The sequence below is a fragment of the Callithrix jacchus genome, chromosome 16, assembly GCF_049354715.1.
Source record: "Callithrix jacchus isolate 240 chromosome 16, calJac240_pri, whole genome shotgun sequence".
Lineage (NCBI taxonomy): Eukaryota > Metazoa > Chordata > Mammalia > Primates > Cebidae > Callithrix > Callithrix jacchus.
In genome coordinates, this window is record NC_133517.1 from 56,111,931 (window position 1) to 56,134,514 (window position 22,584).

At 60.0% G+C, this 22,584-nt stretch overlaps 1 protein-coding gene across 2 annotated transcripts in view; it reads right to left on the reverse strand.

Moving 5' to 3' along the window:
• The window catches only part of PTP4A3 (protein tyrosine phosphatase 4A3), a 44,790-nt gene extending 25,504 nt beyond the window's left edge, over positions 1–19,286 (reverse strand). For both annotated transcript variants that reach the window (XM_078353662.1, XM_035276572.3), the window contains exon 1: positions 19,205–19,286. The gene's annotated coding sequence lies outside the window, so the exon portion shown is untranslated. The remainder of the gene's footprint in view (positions 1–19,204) is intronic.
• Positions 19,287–22,584: the final 3,298 nt, after the last annotated feature.

Genomic DNA, 22,584 nt, shown 5'->3' on the forward strand with positions numbered 1-22,584 from the left:
AGCCAGCTCCGCACGGTGAGGGGACTCAGCCTGCGTGCACGTAGGTCTCTCAGCCCGGGCACTGCCAAGCTGGCTGTGGAAGGTCATAGCTATTTCTGGTCCAGCCCAATGGTGAGACGCAGTCTGGCACCCCCAGAGCCAGTGCACACAGCGCCAGCGAGGCCCAGCAGAATGGGACTACCCTCAGGACATAGGGTGGGGGGGCTGGGGGGCCCCACAGGCTCCCCACGGTGCCTAGATCCTGCTGGGGGGGGGCCAGTGCTGATGGCCTTTCCTCTCTGAGCCATCTCCCTCCGAAAAAGCACATGCAGTGCCGAGTCGATGAGTTACATACACACCACTGGCTTTCACAGGCCACCACCACATGCCAAGCCCTGTGCTGGGCACCTGGGTAGACAAAGAACCAGACCTAGTCCCTGAAACAATCAAGAGGGACACAAAAAGCGGGACTCAGCCACGGACTTGAGCTGCTGTGACCCCAGCATGCAGGAGGAGAGTGGTCTGTGGCAGGGAGGCCACCCCTAGCACACAGAGGCACCCCACGCCTCGCCGGCCCACAGCGCCAGAGCTGCCAGCACTGGCCAGGCTCCATCCACCCTGGGTACCCTGGGTCTTGGTCTTCCCCATCTGACAAATGGGGAACCTGAGGCTGAGAGTCAAGACTCTGCCGGTGACCCCCAGGTAGAGCCTCAGCTCGAAGCCAAGGTAGGTGGGTTCCCTGGGGCCCAAGGGAGGGGACAGCTCCTTCCCATCCTGGAGGCCAGGCCATTGCTGAGCCCATGGACACTGTCCTCACAAAGGGCTGCCGGCTTGGGAGTGTGACCTGGTTCCCCTCCTAGCTCCACTGTAAGCTGTGTGATGGGCACATCCCTCACCCTTGCTATGCCTCAGTTTACTCATCTGTAAGATGGGTCACTGGAAGGCTGCCTTTCATGGACCTGCCCTTGGTGTTCTCCTGGGATTGGAGGGACATTCCCCTTTACAAGAGGCCTCGCCTGAGTCCCTGGAACACTGGCACTGTGCCAGGTACCTGCAGGGCCTCTGAGAGGACACCGAGTGCCCTGGGAGGGCCACCACCTAGAGGACAGTTCCCAGCAAGCACCTCAGGAGAACCTGGGTGAATGGGGCTTCTTCCCACATGGCTTCTTAAAGCCCTGTTCCTCCACAGATGTGGGGACCTCGGAGCCAGGCGGGTGGTCAGCAGGACATTTCTGGAATGTTTTTGAAACCAGGCACTAGCAACAATGATACCTCAAAGAACTCTACCTTGGTAACACTGGATTGGGCCAGCCCCATTCCCCCAGTCTGGCTGGGAGCCTAGGCCAGGGTCTCCCGACTCCTGCCCATTGTGTGGCTGTGGGCAGCTCTGTAGTCCTGGGGCCTCATCCATGACATGGAACCTCAGACAGCCCAGGCCGTGGCATGAAGGGAAGGCAGGCAGACCACGTGGGCGGTGACCTCAGTGACCATCAGCAGCAGGGGCTGGGCAGAAGCAGGCCTGGTCACCTCCCCGACCCAGCCTGTATGTCTCCACATTTGTCACAGCCATGGTGACAGTGGCTGGAGGGTAGCAAGTTTAGCTCCCAGCTGCAGGCACTGGCTGCCGTGGCAACAGCCAAGGCTAGACTGGATGCCTAGCCCAGGTGGGCCGCAGGCAGGCACTGCCCCAGGGAGGGGCTCTTATTAGCAAGCACCACTGGGCACCCAGTCACCGCCCCTCACCAGCCCAGCCAGGGCCGGAGGCGACCTGGGTCACATGGTGCATCCTGGGAGCCGGGCATGCTGAGCGGCCTGGTCTGTCCCCTGTGAGAACTTGCCCAGCTCCCAGGAGAGGAGGGGGACCATCACAACCAGCAGACCTAAGGGAGACCTGCTCTCCCAGGCATCTGAAGACTCCAGGCAGGTGGGGAGCCCCCACCCCAGGGAGGGGCAGAAACCTATAGGCACTTTCCAGGTTTCTGGAACACATCCTGCCAGCTTAGGGGCTACTCAGAGCCCTGTGCCATCTTATGCCCTCCCTGCACAGCCCCTCAGGGGCTCTTGGCATCACTGCAGTGCCCAGCAGGGGTGGGCAGGAGTCCAGGCCACAATCACCAGGCCTGCAGATAGACTAGACACCAGATCCAGGGATGGAAGCTCAGATCCCTCCCATTCCCTGCCCCACCAGGAGCTGCCACCAAACAACCCTGGACCTGAGGGGTGGATCTGGGGGTAAAGGGAGCTCAGAGGAGCTGGTCCCTACCCCACCAGTTCCAGGGCTCAGAGACAGCCCCAGACAGGAGCTTGGTAGTGCTGCGGCCAGGCCATTCACACGGGCCTGGCGGATGATGCAGCTCCCAGCCCTCCCCCAGCAGGGCCCACGGAGGACTTGGGCAGGCGGTGGCGGCTCAGCACCTTGGGGACTGGGAGGCTCTGAGGCCACACTGCCTTTATGTTGAGGCCAGGGATCCCCAGGGAACCACGCAGACTGGAACACCACCCTCCAGAATCAAATGCCCCAGCAGACCACCCCAATGAGCGAAGACAGGCTAACCACATCAGGGCATGGTGAGGCTACATGGCAGGTGGGCACTTCACAACCTTGCCCACGTCTTCACTCCCTCCCCAGCAGCAAGGCACTCTGAGGGCCAGGGAGGGGCCTTCTCATTCTGGTCTCTAGCACCCACCAAGCTCCCACCCTGCCCTGAGCCCTGGGCAAGTGCCAGCATCCCTCTGTTCCCCAGCAGCTGGTGACGTCCCAACGGCACCGGGAACCCAGGGGCAGGGCAAGGGCACCTTCACCCTGTTTTACAAACTTCTGACAACATCTCGAAACAGCCTGTGTGGGCAGGGGTGCTATCTAATTTTTGTTTTTGTTTTTTAGATAAAATTCATAAAACATGGATCCACTATTTTAGCCTTTTCTTTTTTTTTAATCTCACTCTGTTGCCCAGGCTGGAGTGCTATGGTACGATCTTGGCTCACTGCAACCTCCACCTCACAGGTTCACGCGATTCTCCTGACTCAGCACTCGGGATTACAGATGCCCACCTCCACACCCGGCGATTTTTTGTATTTTTAGTAGAAACAGCATTTTGCTATGTTGGCCAAGCTGGTCCCAAACTCCTGACCTCAGGAGATCCACGCACCTCGGCCTCCCAAAGTGCTGGGATGACAGGTGTGAGCCACCATGCCCGGCCACTGGAACCATCTTCAGGTGTCCCCTTCAGTGTTTTAATATACTCACAGTGCTCTGTGCTCATCCCCACTAACTCCAGAACACTCCATCACGCCCGCTCAGCAGTCACTCCACCCCTCCTCCCCCAGTCCCTGGCGACCACAAGTCTGCTTTCCGTCTCTGAGGACTTGCCTGTGGGGGACATTGTCTACGAATGGCCTCACACACCATGTGGCCCTCTGCGCCTGACTCCTTTTGCTTCTCCTGGCATTCTAAAGGCTCAGCCACGGCACAGCCTGGGTCCATGCCTGCTCCTCCTCTTGGCAACCCACATTCTACTGCAAGGATGTGCAATCGTCTGGCTTCTCTGGGCCACACTGGAAAAAGAACTGTCTTGAACCACAAATAAAATACACTACCACTAATGATAGCAGATGACAAAAAAAAACCCTTATGTTTGAAGAAAGTTTACGAATTTTGCCAGGTGCAGTGGCTCACACCTGTAATCCCAGCACTTTGGGAGCCAGACAACATGGCAAAACCCCATCTCTAATAAAAATACAAAAATGAGCTGGGCGTGGTGGCAGGCACCTGTGGTCCCAGCTACTCGGGAGGCTGAGGCAGGAGAATCACTTGAATGCGGGAGGTGGAGGTTGCAGGGAGCCAAGACTGCACCACCGCACTCCAGTCTGGGCAACAGAGTAAGACTCCATCTCAAAAAAGAGTTTACAAATTTGTGTTGGGCTGCATGCAGCCCACGAGCTGAGGACTGGGCAAGCTTGTTCACCGTATGTGCCTGCCATGTTCTATTTATCCATTCCTCAGCTGATGGACATTTGGGTCATTTCCAGGTCTGTCTTAATTTTATTCTCAGGCACTGAGCCAGGGCCTGTGCGGGGCATTGCAAGGTTGGAGGGGGCTACACCTTAACCATCACCCACAACTCCTGTACTGCCAAGACCTGTCAAGTACAGGAGGCTGAGGTCCTACCAGATGCACCCTGTGGGAGTCCCGACAGCGTGCCCACGTGTGTGAAGGAACGGAGGGAACATGAGAGGGACTGGGGGTGGGGAGGCCTGGGAGTCCAGGCTGGCATGTGGAGGGTGGGGACACAGGGCAAGCAGGCAGAACCCAGTCCCATACCTTCCAGCACCTTTCTGGGCTGTGCCAGGCTGCCGAGGGAAGATGCTGAGCAGGTCAGGGTGGGATGGAGGTCCCAGTGACCAGGGAACTTGGGGAAGGGCCCTCCAGGGTCCCTGGCAGAGAGGGCAAATGGTACCCCCCAAGGGCTCGACCCACTCCCCCGGAGAGAACCCAGAAGATTAAGGTGGCGTCAGAGACGGGCCTTGGAGGGCAGAAAAGATAGATGAACACGTTTTTGGAAGCTAAACACATAACCTGCATGACCTCGAGCAGACAAGGAGCACAGGGCAAAGACTTATTTAATTCACTCAGTGGGAACAGCAGGAGGCAAAGCCGGCTCAAAGGAGGATTCAGGGCTAAGTGCCCACAGCCCTCGCGAGACCGCACAATGGATTAAGATGGGAAAGAGGTAGGCTGTCCCTGACTGCAGACAGCACGGCCCCCACCACTCACCATCTTCCCTGCCACACGGAATCCACTGGCACCTCTCCCAAAACTCTGCAGTTCATGCAGGATGTCAATGAGTCTGGGCCCTGTTTGATCACAAACAGTGGACCGGGACTTCCCCAGAGTTGGCCTAATCAATCCAACAGAGCAAAGGAGAAGAAGTAGGCATCCAGGCGGAGGCGCAGCTTGAGCAAGGGCCGGAGGCAGGAGGGCAGGCCGCGGAGGGAGGACGGCAGGACTTCCCGGGGGAAACCTCAGGGAACTGCTCCCTGGGAAGGGTGGGCTCTGGGGGGCAGTGGAGAGAGGAAGGCAGGGCTTCCCAGGGGGATGCCTTGGGAAACTGCTCCCTGGCTTCTCAGAAGTACTTCAGGGAATGGACAGGTCTCCACAGTCCCCAGTCCAGGCATGTCACAGAATCAAGTGCAAGGTGAGGAAGTGGAAAGTCCCAGAATCCACAGATGGTGCAGAATAGCAGCCATGGGCAGCTGACAAGCGAAATGGGGACACCCAAGCCCAGAAGCCTAAAGCCACCACCCGGTGGGGCCACCGAGGGTCACCAAGAATCTGGGATACCCACCTGGCATCCTGTATCCTCACCCCTGCCCCCAACCTAAGTCAGATCATAGCCCCTCTGCTCAAAGCCTCCAATGGCATCCACATCACTCAGAAGGAAAGCCTGAAATCCTCTGGCCCTAAAGGCCCCATGCGACCTGTTCCCTGCCCTCTGCCCTCTGCCCTCTGCCCTCCTACCACTCCCCCCTCCTCACCTGCTGCAGCCTCACCTGCCTCCCAGCTCTTTCTGCAACTTGCCAAGCACAGTCCTGCCTCCAAGCTCTTGTCCTGGCTGTGCTGGCGGCCAGGAACCCACTCTGTTCCCACGCCATCCGGTGCTGGCCCCCTGCCTATCACTGGGATCTCAGGTTCAACATCCTCCTGTTCCCCCTGCTAGCCACCGAGACCTGTCCTCCATCCCCCACCCACAGTAGGGTCATCTGTCCCCCTTCTGGCAAAGCTTGTCAGCCTCTCACCCCGCACAGGGTGAGAGCCCGGCCACAGCCCCACCCTTGGCTGCCTGGTTCTCAATGAGCACCGCACACGGCAGGTGCTGGCTCAGTGGAGGTGTGAATACATTCAACTGTCCTGTGAGCAGGAGTAAGGCAGAGCCAAGCACCCCTAGAGCTGGATGAGGATGCTAAGGACAGAGGAGGGAGGACCTGCCAGCAGCCATTCCTTCCCCCGCAAGCACTCCCAGCAGCACAGTCACCAGAGCACCTGTGAGTGGGCCCGAAGTCCCTGCTTGGGTAGTCTTGTGGAAAACAGGTTCCCACCAAAGGCACCTGGAGACTGGGGGACCTGGAGGAAAGAGAGTCTGCTGGGTGTCTAGCCAAAATTGCCTGGGAATCTCCCAAGGAAGACAGGATATGGCCAAGCACCCAGAAAGAACTGGTGGCCACTTCTGCATGGGACCCACAGGACCAGCAGCCAGGCCCACAGAGTCCAAGGGACCAGGGTCCCCACATCCTCGCTGCTCCCTCACCAGGGGCCAGGGCTCGATACAGCACCAGAGAGGCCCTGCTCTTTCCTGCAGCCTTGGGGGTGACTTGTCTGTCCCTGTCATGGACTGTGGGCGGCAGACAGGAAGGTCTGATTAATCCATGCGGGGTCCCCAGGATCAGCACAGGGTCAGGCCCAAAGCAGGTGTCAGTTAACGCTGTGGGAGGAGGATTTCTGGCAGTTTAAATTACTTCTTGAACACGCCTGGCAATGTCGACAGTCAGTACCCAGTAAGTGCTGCCAGTTGGTGGTGCTTCCTGAGTGCCAGGCGCTGTTCCATGCCCTTTACACATAAAGGCTGTGTGGCTCCCAGTGTTGACAGGAGGTGTGGGAGGAAGCTTAGCACTGGGACAAGCCGCCTCAGAGCTGCTGCTCCTGCTTCCATGCCCGCCCCACAGCTGCCTCCTCCTGGAGGCCCTCAGGGGGGTCCTTGAGGATGGAGCCCCTGACTCTACAGAGATACTCTGCCCCCAAGCCTCTGCTGACTCAGTACCATCTCCCGAGGATCTGTCCACTCTGTCCACCCAAATCCCACCTCCCTGGAGACCCACTCACCAGCCCATACTTACTGGGCACCTACTGAATACCATGGCTAAACTTTGGGTCCAAGGGAGGTCACGGGAGAAAAGGCTCGGTTCCTAACATGACAGGAAACTTGGCAGAGCAACCAGGAGAGGAGCCAGACTCACGGGGGTCAGAGACCCCAGGACCCCAACCAGCCCTGCAACAGGACAGGGGAGAGAGGCCCTCAGCTGCTGGGGGGCCCTGCCCCAACAGACCCTCTAACCCCATGAGAATCTCCTATCCTTGACCCAGGTTCTACCCCAACCCCCTGAAAGGGGGAGAAGCACAGAGGCTCCGAAGAGGGTCCACGTTGTCCTGCCCCGCCTGTCAGTACATCCAAATCCCACCTCCCTGGAGGCGGCACCTCAGATAACACTGCTGCTTTCAACGTGGCTTCGGGAAAATACTGATGAGAAAAAAAATGGCTTCCCATTCAGGGCCATTGTGCAGCCTGTGCACGTGCTCTCCAGGTCTTCGTGGGTTTTCTCCCCGTCCTCTGGCTCCCACACAGCCCAAAGCTGTGCACATCAGGGGAACAGGTGTGTCGACAAGGCCGGCTGAGTGGGCGTGGCTGTGCATGTGGGAGTGTCCTGCAATGGAACAGGGTCGAGTGGGCGTGGCTGTGCAAGTGAGAGAGGACCAGGTCCTGAGTGGGTGTAGTTGTGTATGTGGGCGTGTCCTGCAATGGAATGGGGTCCTGAGTGGGCGTGGCTGTGCATGTGGGCGTGTCCTGCAATGGAACGGGTCCTGAGTGGGTGTAGTTGTGCATGTGGGCGTGTCCTGCAATGGAACGGGGTCCTGAGTGGGTGTGGCTGTGCATGTGGGTGTGTCCTGCAATGGAACAGGGTCCTGAGTGGGCGTGGCTGTGCAAGTGAGAGAGGACCAGGTCCTGAGTGGGTGTAGTTGTGCATGTGGGCGTGTCCTGCAATGGAACGGGGTCCTGGGTGGGCGTGGCTGTGCATGTGGGTGTGTCCTGCCATGGGACGGGGTCCTGAGCCAGGTTGGGTCCCACCTTGTGCCTGGAGCTGCTGAGATAGGCTTGTCCACTTGTGACCCTGAACTGGGTAGGAAAATGAATCAATGAATAAAAATTATTGCAAAATAAAAACTTGTCTAATAGACATAGCTGACGAATGCATGACGATAGGCTGTGGCGTTTGTGATGGTTTAATTTTGAAGTGCATGATGGCAGAAGGTGCCCCAACCATGTTTGCGACTCAGATGCGTGTTCTGCCACCAGTCACTGACCCACCGACAGCTGGGGAAGCAGTTCCCCTGTGTAAGTCACCTTTCTTACCTGTATGTGTATCTCGCATTTACCTCAGTGTTGAATATTAGAAGTGTCTGGGATCGTCACTGGAGTGTGGTGACATTTGTGTGACCAGAAATACCTGGCAGAAACTTAATTCTTATTTCTATCTATCAACCTCTGGTAACACTAGTTTCCTTAAACCAAATTGCACTTAAAACCGGCTTAAAGTCACAGCTTACAAGAAACTATGGATGACGTTACGTGAGGCTGACTGCACACTGTGCCCAGGAGAAAAGTCCGGGGTGCCCTGTGGCCAGCCCGGGCCCAGCAAGGCCGCCCTCCCCAGGCTCGGCACTCAGACCAGAGCCTCCCCCAACATCCCACAACACACACACTGGGTGCCTACTGAATACCGTGGCTACACTCCACGTATACCCATCTCAGCAGCATCGGCATGCCGGGGAGAGCAGGGCCACCGCACACATGGTGCCTGCCTCCTTGGCCACACGAGATGCCACTGCAGGCTTTCTTCCGGGCTGCGTGCTGGCTGCATGCCCTCTTCACCTACTATCTCCGTAACAAGTCAGGATGGAGGAGAAGCTGACGGGGCTCTGCCTGCCTGACCCCGGGAGGTGGCTAACCCAGAGTCGTGCCACTGCCTCCAAAGCAGCGGCACCCACACCTGAGGGCTGCTGGGAGGCTGGACCTGACAACAACAGGTCTAGTGCATACAGGAGGTCCCTGGGCCCAGCCAGGGACCCTCCTCCTGAAACATCTATTCCTGCTCTGGACAGGCCCCGCTGGCCAGGCCCCTGAAGAACAAACCTCCCAGCCGCCCACAGGCACCTGGATCTGCCAAAGCCCCGGTTCTCACGCTCACTTCCTCCTCAGAGGGGGCTGGGGACAAAGCCTGAAACCCCAACACGCTCTCAGGGACGGTTTCACCCACGAAGATCATGAGTAGGCGCCTTCAAAAGGCATGAGGAAGGGGAAGCAGGAGGGGAAGGGATGGGGGAAAGTCAGGAGGGAGGGGAGCAGGAGGTATGGGGGAGGGGAACGGGGTAGCCAGAGGCGGAGGAGCCCTTCCCCAGCCTCCCCGTGTGGGTGGAGACTCCTAAAGGCAGGAGGCTGGGACAGGCTCGAGGCCCCACAAGGGTCAAAGCTCCCCCTAGGGCCAGGCAGGCCCCGCTGGCAGTGTCCGTGGGAAAGGCCCTGGGCCCAGCCAGCCAGCCACACTCAGGCCTGTCAGTGGGCACTGGGGCTGCCACAAATGCCAGGGCAGCTGCACCATCCCGTGGGGTGGAAATCCAGGCCCGAGCCCACTCCAGGAAGGTCCAGACCTACAGGGCGATCCAGGGGCCTGAGCAGGGCACAGAGGGCTGTGGGAGGTGGTGGAGAGGGGCTTCTACAGCACCACAAGCACCCTGACTGGTACCATCCATGCCCTTGGCCCCCGTTGGCCACGCCAGTCCCTGCCAGCTGCACCAGTCCACCTCTCCCTTCACCTGCCTCACCTACACCTTGCAGCCTCAGACCCGCCACCAAGGGTGTTCTCCAAAGTTCCCAGAGGCTGCACCCTCTGCCAGCACCCCTCCCAACTCCCTTCCCCTGGACCTCAACTGCTGCCCCAGGTCTCTTCCTCCAGCCCCATACATGGTGGCCTCTGTGATGTCAGTGGGGGAGTAGGATCCCAGGAGCTGGAGGAACGGCCCCTGACATCACACAGGCCACCCTGGGCTGAAACTGAGTGGACTCGTCCATGCCCCAGGCTGTGAGCTTCGTGGGCCTGGGCCCTGCTGGAGTCCATGGTGGGGGAGGGGTAGGTGACTGTGTGGATGGACAGATGGTCAAGCTCCGTGAATGGTTTGGTCCACGCTCCAGCCCACGTGCCCCAGCGCCCCGGAGCTCCACTCCACCTGCTGTTCTCTGAGCTCCCTGCCCCCATATGCTATCCTGGGATTCCACGGCACAGACCTCTGAGCCGCTGGCTGTCCTCACAGGCCCAGGGCCCCTCGGGACGGCCCTTCCGGTGACTTCCTGCCAGGGAGGCCAGGGGGAGGGGTAAACAAGGCCTCCAGATGGCTTCCTGTGGCTGGGCAGCCGTGGGAACAGCCCAGCCTGGGGAGGCCACCAAGGGAAGGGAGGGTGGGAGCAGGGGCTGGCCAGCAGCATCCGTCAGCAGAACATCTGCTGAGATGGACCCGCTGCCATCTCGGAGCCTCCAACATGGCCAGGGGGGATGTCACACCCTGTTTACAGAGGGGGACACTGAGGCACAGGCAGGCAAGTTGCCCCAGGGCCAGCCGCGGGGCCCCAAGCCCATCAAACCCAGTGCCCTCCCCTCCTCCCTTCCATCTCTCTGCCCTCATCGGCAAAGGGGCAGACGAGCTGGCTGAAGGCCATCATGACAGGACATGCAGATGTGCAGGTACCAACACATCTGTCTTCCATCCCAGCACTGCGACTCCCCAACTGTGCTACCTAGCAGGCTGCCAGCTGCAGATACCAGCTTCCTGCCCTGGGAAACAGGGCAACCATGGCAGATGCCACCAGGGGACCCTGAGGTTTAAAGATGTGCCCTGGGTGAACTCCTGCTGCCAGCCCAGAAGAGGCTCTCAACGGTGCCGTTGAGAGTGATGCCGTTTCATCAGGTCCTGGGTCCCCAGGAGGAGCCCATCCTCACCCAGCTTGCCCCTTCCTGGAGCCTCATCCACAACTCCCTCCGTATGGTGATGCCACCTCCTCCCAAAAGTCCACCCTGACTACCTGGTAAGGGGATCCTCATCCTGCCCCAACAAGACCTCAAAGTCTTGGGGATACATGCTCCAGGAAGGTGACTGTCATGTCCTACAAATCCTACTCACCGTGGGATCTCTCTAGGGTCAGGACCGCCCCTCTCTGCCTACTGCCATCCCCATGGGGCCAGTGTGGGCCTGGGCAGCCCCCCAAGAGGTGGCAGGAGCTACACAGCAGCCAGAATAGGGACGAAGGGGGTGGCAGGGCACACAGCCGGGCACCAACAACCCTCCCATCTGACCCAGGGCTCTGCCAGTGGGCAGAGAAACACTCACACCAGTGCAGAGACACACGTCCCAGCTATCCACAGCCTCACTTAGGAGAGCCCATCATGGGGGTGGGAGGAGGCTAGTTAATAAACAAACATCCTGCCAGACCCAGAGACCAGGGTCCAAGGGTGCCACTGGGAAAGGACCACAGTCACCACCAAGGGAAATTTCAAGTGAGATGGCAGAACAGCACACGAGTCCAGCCCCATTCCTGTGAAGTGAGGCAGAACCCAGAGCTACTGCAGCTGTGTACTTCCCGGCTGCTGGAATTTGTACAACGAACGTTACCAAGCGTGTGACTAAAACACTGTCCACATGTTTGTGCTGGACCCTGGCTCACGCTGTAATCCCAGCACTGTGGGAGCCCAAGGCAGGGCAACCAGCCTGGCCAACATGGTGAAATGCCACCTCTACAAAAAATAGCCAGGCATGGCGGCGCATGCCTGTGGTCCCAGCTACGCCAGAGGCTGAGTCAGGAGAACCGCTTGTGCCTGGGAGGCGGAGGTTGCAGCTGAGATCGGCCACAGCACTCCAGCATGGACAGAGGGAGAGACTGTCTCAAAAAAGAGAAAACAAGTACATGTTTGAAGCGTGGTTCAAATGTTGCCTCTCCCCCATGGGAGCTCCTTGTGGGTCCTACTGGTGCTGCCATGGCAGGTCCCCAGCCTGCCCCAAGAACACAACCTGACAGGTAGGGAAACTGAGGCACCACGGACAGCCCCCCCCCCAGGTCAAAGGCCTGGAAGAGAGGAAGTGCGTGCCACCACAGCACAGTCCATCCATGGCAGTCAACAGCTGAGAAGCAAGCAGCCTGGGTCAGGTGCTGGGGCTCAGCTGCTAGACCTCTGTCCTAATCCCCACTTATCTGCTGCAGACTCTGGGGTCTCCCCCAAGCTTCCTATTCTCCAGCTACAAAAACTGAGGCCCAGAAAGGGCAGGAGCATGGAGAGCTGGCAGAGCCAGGGCCAGACCTTGTAGATCCCTAGGGCCATGCAGAGGGGACAGGGAGGCCACCGAGGGAGGGGCAGCTGGGAGCCCCGGGCACCCCCAGGGACCCCCTGAGCTCCACATGGCAATTCCCAGCAGATGGGCCTCTGGGCAGCCGGCCAGAGGGAAGCAAAGCCCGGGAGGAAGGGCCTCCGAGGCTGACCCAGGACGGAGAGATTAAAGGAGATGTTTGCCTTGGCAGGGGCCCCAGGTCTAGGCAAGCCAGAGAGGAGGGGGCCAGCGTTCCAGGCACCCACAGAAGATACCAGAGTGGGGGTGCCAGAAGGAAGAGGCACCCTCTCAGGGGCAGAATGGGTGAGCAGGTACAGTGTACCGTGTGCCACAGCAGTAGTGGTGACGGGGACAGGAGACAGGCGGGAAGAAACCCCGGGTGGGGTGGCAGGGAATCCTCCAAGGCCTCCGGAGCCTCTTCCAGGAAGCCTGAGTCACAGGAGGGCCCCAGGCCCAGGAGAGCAGCTGGGAGCACCAGTCCCGTGGGAAGGGGACCAAGATGAGGACAGGGACAGGACAGGGCCACCCATCACCTCCTCTGGCTGGGCTAGGCCTGGCTGTGAGGTCTCCGTGGAGGGTGAGGATGAGGCCGTGGGAACAGGCTCCTGCAGCTCCCCAGAGGGAGGGGGAGTGGCAGAGCTAGAGAGAGTGGGTCCAGCCCATCCTCCAGAAGGGGAAACTGAGGTCCAAGAGAAAAGCCTCCTGGACAATGACATCATCAACTGAAGTGTGCCCCGGGCAGCCCAGGCCCGGACACTGGGGAGACCAAGGCAGGACCCTCCTCAGCCAGGCCCTGAGCCCCTGTCCTGGGGTCCTCAGCTTCCAGAGTCCAGGTCTAGCACATCCGCCCTCAGCCACGGACTCCAGACCCTCCAACGCCCAGGGTTAGAGCCTTCCTCCTGATGCCCCATTTCCAGGACCCCACCCCAGGGAAACCTGATCCCCGCACGCCCTGCTCCACCTCTCCACCTTACCACCTCGCTCTAGAACATTCCCTGGCTCCTGCCACTCCATGCCCCAGGATGGGAGTCAGGGACTTGAACCCTAACATGCTACAGTGTGGGGGTTCCCAGACCCCCATCTGGCCACATAAGTACTGGGGACTCCTGCAGGGGAGTTGTAAGCTCCAGGAATTGGGGTGTGCCTCAAACAGAACCAGGCAATCAGGGGATGCTTCCCCAACTTCTAAGCACTCATCAGGTCCAGCCTCTTATTTGCAAGTGCAGAGCAGAGACCCCATGGGCTTATGCCCACCCCCGAGGGTCACCCAGCAGGAGACTGGGGCCCCACTGGCCCACTCCACCTCTCATGCATCAAATAAACCCTGAGCACTGGCTATGCCAGGCCCCGGGCAGAGGGCACAGGGGCCCTCTGCTAGGCCATCCCAGCGCCAATGGACCCTGACCACATCTTCCAGGGCCAAGGCTCCCACCTGGGCACCTCCAGACAGGCCTCAGGCAGACGCCTCCCTCCGTGCTCCACCTGCACTGACCATCCAGGGTCCTGCATCCAGGACTCAGCCACACACAACCAGGCTCACACATCATAACAGCAGTAGCTTGGCAGACCCTGCACAGAGGGCTAGTGGTGCCAAGTCCTCAGAACCAGGGGCAGCAGGAGGGCAATGCCCAACTCAGGTCCAATTTCCACAAAACATTTTGTTAAACTCCCTCACAGCTAATGGGCAAGGATAACAGAGTCTCCCTGACGCTGTCCAGAAAGATCGCTGCCTTATACAGATGAGAACGCTGGTCCTGAAGAGGCCAGAAGCAGACTCCACAGCCACTGAGGCACTCGGGCCAGGAGGCAGGGTCCTCATGTGTAACATCTCACCCTACCACCTGCCTTGTGAGGGTTTGTGGGGGACGTGTGCCCCACCTTCACCTCCTGGCTCACTGGACTCCCAACTGAGGCCAGCAGGGAGCGTCTGCCCAGCAGCCAGGCAGCAGAGGAGTCCTTGTTCTGTACTTGTGGTAGGAGCTGGGCATAGCAGAGGCACTTCCCAGCAGGACCACCACCCTCTCCCACCCAACCGCAACCCCAACCCAGGATAGGCCTTACAGGAGGACACCCCAGCCCACCCAGGTGGCTCCATCCAGGTCATTGGGACCTCCTTCCAAGAGCCCCCACTGTCTGGAGCCTGTGTGACCTCACGAACTGACAGAGCCTCAGCCTCTCACTGTACAATGGGCAGATGGTCTGTCCTACTGTCACAGGGACCCACCAGGATGGGGTTGGCACAGCCCTGCACACCCTGGCAACCACCTTCACTAAGCCCCAGCTTCCCTGCCTGTAACGCAGCTCTCACTCCTGCTCCAGGAGCCGCTCTGGCCCTCAGGAGGCAGCTGGAGTCACAGGCAACACAAATCAACCTTCGTTCTTCCCCCTAAGCCTTCCAGCCTGGCACCCTCCCTGGCTGGGAAAAAAGCAAGGCAGGAAAGGCTGCTCTCCAGGTCCCCAGCCAGCTTGGCCACCCTCCCACAGGAGCACATGGCTCAAGGGCACGTCCCAGAGAGCACAACCCAGCCTGCTTCGTTCCCTGGACCCTTTGTCCACTGTGCCTGGAAACCCAGCAGGCTCAGCAGACTCAGGACTGGCACATCAGCCCGTCAGCATGGTCTCCTCCCACATGAGAGAAGGGTACACTGAGGCTCAGAAGGTGACATGGCCAAGCTGGCACTGCCAAGCTAGCCCTTCCTGAGGCCACCTTCTTCCCATCCTGTAACCCCCATCCCCGCCTTATCTCTTCCAGGCTCACTCGTCAGCAAGTGCCCTTTGTCCCACATGGGCCTGTGGCACAGCTGCTCCACTCGGTGCCATTCTGTTTCCAGTGGACCAGAGCAGGCACATACAGTAGATGCTCCCGGGCTAGCCGGCTCAGTAAGAGAGGAATGCTGGACTGGCTGCCCGGGGCCAGAATCCACACCACCTGATGACCCTCCCAGGGCCAGAATCCACGCCACCTGATGACCCGAGCTGCTCACCCCACTGGCACTGCTGCCCAGATGACAAGAACCCTCCCCTGCCCATTAACTGACCTTTCCCCAAAAAAGACGCACAGCTAGTGTTCAAATTCCTGCCCTCCTCCCAGCAGTGACCCTGGCACGTCACTTCTCCCCTAGGGTCCTTCTCTGGCTCTAGGGCAGGACGGTATTATGAACACTTACCCCAGTGGTCTCAATCCTCTAGCATTAAGGGAGGTGAAACAAATCAAGTGCTATGTATGAGTCGATCGTGGTCCTGACTGATGGCACCCGCAGCCCAGATAATGGGCTGGTTCTGGCTGGACCTTGATCACCAAGAACTGCCGGGAAGCCCCAGCTTCACATGGCACGGGGTTACAGTCATGGGGGGTGGGGGTTACACATCAGGTTAGGCCTGCTTCCTCTGAGCCAGTGGCAGGGTTCAGGGGGCCGGGGAGCGGGGGCCAGGCCAGGGTGGGGGAGGGGAGACAGCCCCATCAGTCCCCGGCCAGGGTGGCCCTTGGGGGCAACAGCAATAACTGCACTGCATTTCCGTTCCTTCCAGAAGCATGGACCCTGACATCCAGGGAAGGCATCCCTACATCCAGGGAAGATGCCAGGAGAGGAGCCAGGGGCATGGGGGCAGCCCTACATCCAGGGAAGATGCCAGGAGAGGAGCCAGGGGCATGGGGGCAGCCCTACATCTGGGGAAGATGCCAGGAGAGGAGCCAGGGGCATGGGGGTATCCCTACATCCAAAGATGCCAGGAGAGGAGCTGGGGGACATGGGGGCACCCCCACATCTGGGGAGAATGCCAAGAGGAGGTAGGGGGCACGGGGGCAGATGAATGGGGGCTGCAGGAGGGAGGGGTGGCACATGCACCCAAGGAGAAGCAGGGGTGCATTGGGCAACAGTCCCCAGGGTCCCCAGTTCCTCTCCAGGAGGAAGGTAAACCTGAGGGCCCACTCTCAGAACCCCAGCTGAGCCCTGAGCCATGTGGTCATCCCTGGCTCAGTTCCACTTCCAAACCATGAGGCTGCCACTGAGGCAGCCAAGTAGGTGGCCACCAGGACCCTCCGCCCTCTGCTAGGGCTCCTGGGTAGAAGGAAGCACCGGTCCCTGTTCCCAACCCACCCCCAGAGACCCCACCCCACCAGCCCCAGGAGGCCGGCCTACCTGATTGGCGGGCATGGGGCAGGTTTTGGGCAGGCACCTTGCCCCCTGGGCCACCCCGCAATCGCACTTACCCCACTCACAGGGCACCAAAGTCAGGCGGCGGTGACGCCACGCCGACCACGTCCCTGTGTGAAGTGCAGTACCCCCACCTGCAGACCTCGGCCACTCCCACCCAACCCTGAACTGTGTGGAGAGGACAGGTCTTATCAGCCCTTGGACCCCTCCCAGGTCCCTGCCTAGTGGTCCTGCGGGCAGGTCCAGGTCACAAGGAGGGATGTGAAGCCTTTTTTACTTCTTGGGTGTTCACACCTGTCACACCTGCGCGGCATCACACCTGTCCTGCCAGGAAGACCTGTCACTGCTCCCATTTCACAGGTGCTAAATGGAGGGGAAAGAAGCCAAGTATCCGGCAAGCAACTGGGAAGCCAGGCCTCCTCCTGCCGCTAGCTCAGCCTCGCCTGCTGCAATTGCTAGGAAACGCCACTGCCGGCAGGGGAGGTGCCAGGGACCAGAGGGAGGAGCTGCCCGCAAGGGTGGCCAGGGCAGAGGTGACAAAGTGCCCTGTGGTGGTCGGAGACAGCGAACATCTGCTTACAGCCTTTGCTCAGGTTTGGGACCTCCATGGAACAAGGCAAGCCCAAGGTAAGGTCTTGGGGGGTAAAATCACTGCTCTCTGCCAGTCCCAGGCCCAGGAGCTCCCGGCTCAGCCCCTCTGGCCAAATGGCACCTGGATACCAGCCTGGTACCCCTTCCACTTAACTCACACTTTCACCAGGACCTGCCAGCCAAGGAAGGGTCTCCCTAAGCTGCATCACTGCCATCTGGACGTAAGTACCCAAGGAGGTCACGTGCACAGGCACTGGGCACCAGCAGACACTGCCCACCCTGGCAGTGAGCGGGAGGGCGCACGCCAGCTTATGCCCCTCTTAGGCTGACTGTGTGCACCTGTTCCCAAGTCCTGGGGTAGTAAAGCCATGTCTGTATGGCTTGGAAGGAGGTATACCACAGAAACTGACCAACACTCCAAGTCAGGATTTGGTTTGGCATTTCTCAGGTGTGCCCTCCTGTCACTTTTGAGCCCAGCCACCCATGATGACTCCAAGACCTCTCACCATCCAAACTGCCTACCTGTCTGAGAGAAGGCCACCCGCCCAGCCTTCCTCCGGCCTCTCGAGTCCAGTGCCCGACTGCATTAGCCAGCCACCCTCACCATGTCCTGGGCTGGCACTGCAGACAGAGAGGGACCAGTTGAGGCCCCCAGCCTTACTCCGGTGGTAGGGCAGGCTTCCAGGAGGAGGGCAAAGGCAGAGAGGAGCAGGCCAGGGGGCGTCTCATTCCGCCTGCATCTTCTCCCATCTCGCCAGCTGCCTATAGGGGCCTGTCAGTGACCTGCCCACTCCGCCAGCCAGCCACACCCGCTCTCCAGGTCCATCGCAGGGCCTGGCACAGAGTAAGTGCTTGGCAAACACGTTGGGGGTGTTGAGGGGTGGCCAGCTCCCTAGTGGAGGTATTTGGAAACAGCCCAGGAGTTTCTACATGGGGCAGCTTCTCCTCCTTACAACGGTGAAGGGAGCCGGGGTGGTGATGGGGAGACCCCCAGTTGCCTAATTCCATTCAGGTGACAGGCTCGGGCCCCCCATTTACAGCAGCCTCCAGGGTGGCCAATCAGCCAACCCTTCGCAAATGGGAACGCCAAGGCTCTGCTTGGCCCTGCAGGTTAGGGGCTGCACCGACTCCTCCTCTCTGGGCCTCAGTCTCGTCATCTCAGAAATGGGGTTAGCAAACTTCCTGGGAGGATTTCAGGAGTTCTGTGAAGCAGAGCTCTGCACAGGGCTGCCGAGGGGCTGATGTTTGTGCAAAGCCACGGGAACCCTGTGTTCAGTGACCTCTATCTGGTCTGGAGCCGCAGACACTGCTCCAGCAGTCAGAGCAGACTACAAGGATGCCCAGCACCCACCATCACGTGCGTGGCACACCCCAGAGCCCGCAGGCAGAGAGAGGAGGTGCAGCACGTGCCTTTCTGCCTTGGCTGGGGGTGGCCAGGCACACTGTGAGCAGCTGGCCCGGACCCACACTGCCCTTAAAGCCGCTATCAGAGAGGGTCAGGGAAACCCCCTCACTAAGGGGCTGTCAGGGGCTTCCCTCCAGGAAGCAACAGGCCAGGGCAAAACTGCTCTGCCCACTTGGAGCTAAGCACCCCACCACCCACCCGTGCGGCCACCAACTGCCCAGGAGATCCCAGGGGCGTGTCAGGAGTCACCCGTTTAATTCCTATGGCACGTGGATATCGGCTGCTGACCTGATTCTACCCGGGGCTGCTTGGAGGGCTGAGGCGCCGCCCGAGTCCCAACAGTGGTATGGTCTGAGCCGGACTCCACCCGGCCTGAGACCTGACGCTCCGCTTCCCCATGACTCCATGGACATCCACGACCCACCCTGGAAGCAGGGAAGGCTGTGGGGTTCCAACCCCCCAAACTGTGCAGCTGAGGAAACTGAGCCGTGCGTGAACAGGGGCAGAGCCAGATCCTGGGCGGAGACCCTGGGCAGGATGAACTCGGAGCAGGAGGTCTTCCGCGCCCCCAGGAACAGGAGCGGGTCACCCCTTCCAGCCAGGGCTGTCCTGTGGCTGCGCTGGGGAAACGGCGGCCTCCCGGGACTCGGGCCCGGCACGTGGCAGCCTCCAGCCTCACGTTCGTTGTCCGCGGAGCGGCCACCAGGCGCAGGGTCCCGGGACGCGCCTGCAGGGGGAAGGCGGCGGCCCTCCCACCTGCGCGCCCCGAAGCAGTGCCCGGAGCAGGCAGCGGGCTCGCGCGCGGACTGCCCCCCACGCGCCTGCACAAAGCGCCTCGCGCCCCCGCCCCGAGCGGGCGCGGAGGAGACTGACCTGGCGGTCCGGGCGGCGCCGGCACGACGGGCGGAGGGCTCGGGACGCGCGCACCCTGGCGCACAGGCGCGGCCGCGGCTCCGCCGGCTCGGGGGCGCGCCGGGTCACGTGGGGGCACGGCCCAATGGGAGCGCACCCCACGCCGCGGCCGCGCGGCCGCGAGCCCGCCACTCCCGTGGCCGCCACGGGCTGGGAGGAGGCGGCCGCGGGGGCTGACCTTGGCTCCTGTGCCTGGCGGGCGCCTAGGCCAGGTCGGCCTGGGACGGGCGGGCGTCGGAGGGGCAGTTTTGAAGCCCGAGTGGGGAAGAGGGCGGGATGCGGCCGAGGCCAGGGAGTTCACGAAACTTCTCAGTTTCCCCCTTAGTCGATGGGGGCTGGGTCTCGTGGCCCCAGGCGAGCTGGCTGAGGGGATGGGCTGGGGGCGACAAGACACAAGCCACCCGGCCCGGGTACTTGGGGTCAGACCGGCTTTAGGACCCCCGGACCCCCGTGTTATCAGGGCGGGTGGGGCACCCACCAGACACGTGGTGCTCAGAAGGGCATGAGGTGCCCCACCCCGTGCCCGCAGGCTGTGATGCAAGCCCAGGTGAGGGCTGCATCTCAGCCTCCAGCCTGTCCCTGGGAAGCTCTCAGGGGGCTCCCTTGGGGACCTTGAGGGCGTCCTCTTCTGGGTCACCCCTTCCTAGTGAGGCTTGTGACTCCAGTTACTGGAAAAACCGGCACTAGTTCACGTAGGAGGCCCAGGAAAGGGGGAAACAGAGACAAGCTGGGGTCTCCCAGCGGGCCTCACCCACCCAGCCCTGTTCCATGCCAGTCCCTGGACTCTTGGCCCAGGCGGATGTTCAACTGCTCAAGTCCTGCCTCCACTTCCCCTAAAAATGCCCTTCCACCTGTCCACCCTCATCAGCCAGAGAGACCCCGGGAAAAATGGGAGTGAGGGCCACTTTCCTCTACAAAGCCTCCGGGCACCACCTCACTGGGGAAGGCCAGAGACCCTAAACTGTCCCAAGAGCACCCGACTGGGCTCCCTCCCAGCCACCTGGTTGCCAGCCTCTCTGAGAGTGCTTGCAAGCTTTTCTTCCAGCCCAAAGCTTCCTTCCTGCCTAAGGGCCTTTGCACCTGCTGTGCTTTCTGCCTGAACGTTCACCCCAGACTATCCCAGGGTCTCTTTCCTTCCCATTTTGTGGTCCCCATCAGCTGCCGCCACCTCTGAGGTCAGCCTCTACTGGCCGTCCAGTCTCTCGACTCTGCCAGAAAATCGCCCAATCAGAGACAAAACAGGTCATGGGCCAGACCTCCTCTGGCTTGTCCCCAGTGCCCAGCATCTGGCACAGAGCAGGTGCATGCAAATCCTGGACAGGTGGGCGAGCTGATGGTGTCCAGAGGCCCCTGGTCCTTCCTAAGGGCAGGGGTGGAGATGGCTTGGAGGACAGAACCTGGAAGAGCTGGGTTCAAATCTGGCCTTAGCTCATTCAGTCCTCGCACAGCCCATGCTGGGAGAGCTAGTGTTCTCCCTGTTTTACTGATGACACACAGATAAGGTCAGCAAGTCCCAAAGATTGCCCAGCTTGTTGGGAGTACAGCTGATACAATGCCCACATTTAGCTGCTAAACCGGGTGTCTACTTGGTGTGTTCAAGCATGCACGGGAAGGTCGAGGCAACATCCCGGGTGCGCCAGCTTTGAGGTCCTAGGAAAAGGGGAACCTCCCATTCAATGCTTCTATTGCCAGGAAGTTTGGCACCTGTAAAAGCAGCTGCTTCCCATTTCATTGTGGGTCCATTTTAATTATTATTTTTTAAGTGTTTAGCTTCAGGCTGGGCACAGTGACTCACACCTATAATCACAGCACTTTGGGAGGCTGAGGCAGGAGGATCGCTTGAACCCAGGAGTTCAAGACCAGCCTGGGGAACATAGTGAGACCCCATCTCTACCAAAAATAAAAAATTAGCAAGGCGTGGTGGCATGCACCTGTAGTCCCAGCTACTCAGGAGGCTGAGGTGGGAGGATCGCCTCAGCCCGAAAGGTCAAGGCTAAAGGAAGCCCTGATTTTGCCACCACACCCCAGCCTAAGCGAAACAGTGAGACCCTGTCTCAAAAAAAAAATAAACAAAAGCATTAATAAATAAATGTTTGGCTTCATCCAGCCTGAGCTGCACGAATACCCCTGCCTGTTTCGTGCTCTTTTCCTCCTCTCCTGTCCGAAATCTCAGAGAGGTTTCTACCCCGGCCACCCAAATTTGCTGGGGTGAGTGCGGGCTGCTGAGACGCTGCAGTCTCCTTCCTCCCCACACGCCTGTCATCCTGCAGGGAGTCAGGGGCAAAGGAGACTCCTCCTCGCTGGATTCATTTCAGTTCTCAGACCCTCACCGAGTGCTGACCGTGTGCCCGGGACGGCTACCTACCTGCCATCCCACCCAGTCCACACGGAGCCCTGCAGAGGAGTCCCTGACACCCCCATTTTGCAGATTAGGAAGCAGAAGCTAAGTGAAGGCAGAGTTGAGATTCAAACCCAGACCTGGTGAAGCCAGAGCCGTCCAGCTGCTGTGAGTGGAATGGGCTGGGCATGAAGGGGCCTGGGGAGCATCCTGGGATTTCACAGCCAAAGAGAGCTCTGTGATCTGAGAAAATGGGGCCTCAGAGATGATGGCTGAGCCACGAAAAGGTGGGGTCAGAATTCAGGCCCAGGCTCCTGAATTCCAGACTCCAGAATCTTCCCCCCACCGGGATTGAGGTACGTTCCACAGAATGAATCCCAGCTCGACCTACGCCAGTCACTGGACCTGCCCAGGCCTGGAGGCATGGCCGGGAGGAGGCCCCCAACGGGTGGAAGATTGGGGGTGGGGTGCGGACGGCGCAGGACAGTCTAGACAGTGGTGGGGCCCAGTCGGGCTGACGGGATTAGGAGATTAGCTCCAAGGAGGACAAAGATGAGGTCAGCGCTAAGTGGATTTCTGGAAAGACTCCTCCAGCCCAGAAGGGTCCTACAGGAGGGGCCCAGGCTGGGGGACCTAGATCCAGCCACGGAGGGCATGGGTGGGTTCATGGCACCCGCAGCAGCTCTTGAGCCCATTATCGGGCTGCACACTTCCACCACTCCTGGTCTCAGTTTCCCCATCTGTAAATGTCATAGTAGCTCCAACCTCATGGGGCTCTTGGGAAGGCCCCATAAGTGCTTCTGCCTGCACAGAGCACTGTCTTTCTGAACCCTCCTCCAGCCCTGAGGGTCAAACAAGAGAAGAACGAGCGTGTCATGTGGTGGGAAGTTAGGTAAACAGAAGCAGGGTGCAGCAGTATACGTCTAGGAAGAAAGTAAGTGTGGGGAACCATGCTCTCGGGACCACCTCACATCCCCTCTGCACCCCGATTTCAGCAGCAGTG